This window comes from Telopea speciosissima, chromosome 8 (assembly GCF_018873765.1).
Source record: "Telopea speciosissima isolate NSW1024214 ecotype Mountain lineage chromosome 8, Tspe_v1, whole genome shotgun sequence".
Classification (NCBI taxonomy): Eukaryota; Viridiplantae; Streptophyta; class Magnoliopsida; order Proteales; family Proteaceae; genus Telopea; species Telopea speciosissima.
Window position 1 is genome coordinate 21,601,642 of NC_057923.1, and position 1,881 is coordinate 21,603,522.

A 1,881-nucleotide genomic window follows, 5' to 3' on the forward strand; every position below is an offset into this window, starting at 1 on the left:
GAAGGTCCATATAGATACTTGATCAAGATTGACAGGAATTTGCAAGATCTGGGACTTTGTAAAAATAAAGAAAAGACAAAAAAAAATAAAAATCTGATCTTTGATGTTTTCTATACAGAAATATATTGAACAAGTTTTCTGTTTGGTACATCCTACTTTGAGTTAGTTTTTGGTAGAACATATTGAAGAAGCATTTGAGGGGAGACTTGAACAATCATTATTTGTAGGGCAGTTTGGTTTGGTTTCCTCTGTTTTGTCTTGGTGTCTAGACCGGTAATCAAGGAGGCTCTGGCTTTGAGACCTGAACCTCTAAAAGCTGCAAATCAAGTGTGAGAATAAACAGAACAAGTAAATTAAAAAAAAGGGGGGGGGGAGAACAGTGATAATGTTTTGAATCTACGGGAATGTGGAGATGGAGAGGATGAAAAATGCAATAGGATTTTGCTCAACAGAACAGCACGTAAAACTTGCAAACCAAAAAGAAAATATAGAAATAAGCCAGAATCATTTAAAGAATCACAAATGACTAAGAATCAGTCCCCCCAAAAAAAAATCTGTGTAAATTATGTGGAATGAATACATCTGGTGCTCTGTATGTTCACGAGAACACCACAAGATGTTTTTCGTTATCAATGTACGTATCTATTTATTTTTCGTTTTTCCTTCTTAACTGGTAAGTGCTGTCACTTGTAAAATTGTCTGCTCTTTCTTGATACATCCATAATCATATATAAATGTGTATCTTAGTATGCACGTCTGTCACATCCTTCTTGTTGACGTGAAATGTAGCATTCAACAAGACTTCACTATTTATTATACTGCTGGAGTTTATTACTAGATTAATTTCTTGAGACTTCTGCAGCTATACACTTGTAATGGAGTTCCAGCAACGAGTGATTGATGCATGGGAGAGTCATGGACCAAGTGCAAGAGATGAATTCAGAGAAGCACACCAACTTTTTGAACAGTTTAAGAAGAAGGTTTGTGGTTCATCATCAGATGAGGTTCCTACAAAGGCTTTGTTTCTTGATTACTGATATATTGTGTAACTTGATACCTATAGTTTTTGGGATGGAGGGAACTTCAGGTTTACTTTTTGTTGGAAGTTTTAAGAGACTTGGAAGTTTTAGGAGGCTTTGTTTCTGGATTACTGATATATCTTGTTACTTGATACCTATAGTTTTTGGGATGGAGGGAACTTCTGGATTACGTTTTCTTGGAAGTTTTAGGAGGATTTGTTTCTTGATTACTGATATATTGTGTTTCTTAATACCTATAGTTTTTGGGATGGAGGGAACTTCTGGTTTACTTTTTCTTGGAAGTTTTATGAAACTTTGTTTCATGATTACTGATATATTGTGTTTCTTAATACCTTTAGTTTTTGGGATGGAGGGAACTTCTGGTTTACTTTTTCTTGGAAGTTTTAGGAGGCTGCCAATTGTCTCATGTCAAACATATCTAGCTAAGTTGCAGCTACTCAATTTGGTGAACCTGCTGATTCTGTCTTATTTACATTTTTTGGGTACCAAGAAATAGTGGCCCGATCTGAGTTTCAAAACTTGGGATCAGGTTGCCTGGATCTGCTGATTTGGATCAGAATTGGCATTGGAATCCACGATTCCGCTCTTTAAAATCCTGTCTGATGAGACCCTGTCACTGAAACATTCAGATTTCAGAAAGAAGGGTACAGATTCAAATTATTGTGACTAGTCAAACCCTTGGCATAATAATGTCATCAATCCATGTTCTCACCTCACGAAGCAGGTTCCAGCTCAGCCTTATGTGGATGAGAACTAGTCCATTAGTCACTTGGGTCTTTGGTCAGTATTAAGCATCAGTGTTCCATTTATATCGTGTTTTCCATAAGCTTCTTTGCACCAT

The 1,881-nt window shown here is 36.4% G+C and overlaps 1 long non-coding RNA gene across 1 annotated transcript; it reads left to right on the forward strand.

Moving 5' to 3' along the window:
• Positions 1-1,014: 1,014 nt before the first annotated feature.
• On the forward strand, positions 1,015-1,510 carry LOC122670757. Its single transcript, XR_006334249.1, has 2 exons — positions 1,015-1,062; positions 1,379-1,510. It is a non-coding gene; the product is annotated as an uncharacterized LOC122670757 (long non-coding RNA).
• The last annotated feature ends 371 nt before the right edge of the window (positions 1,511-1,881 follow it).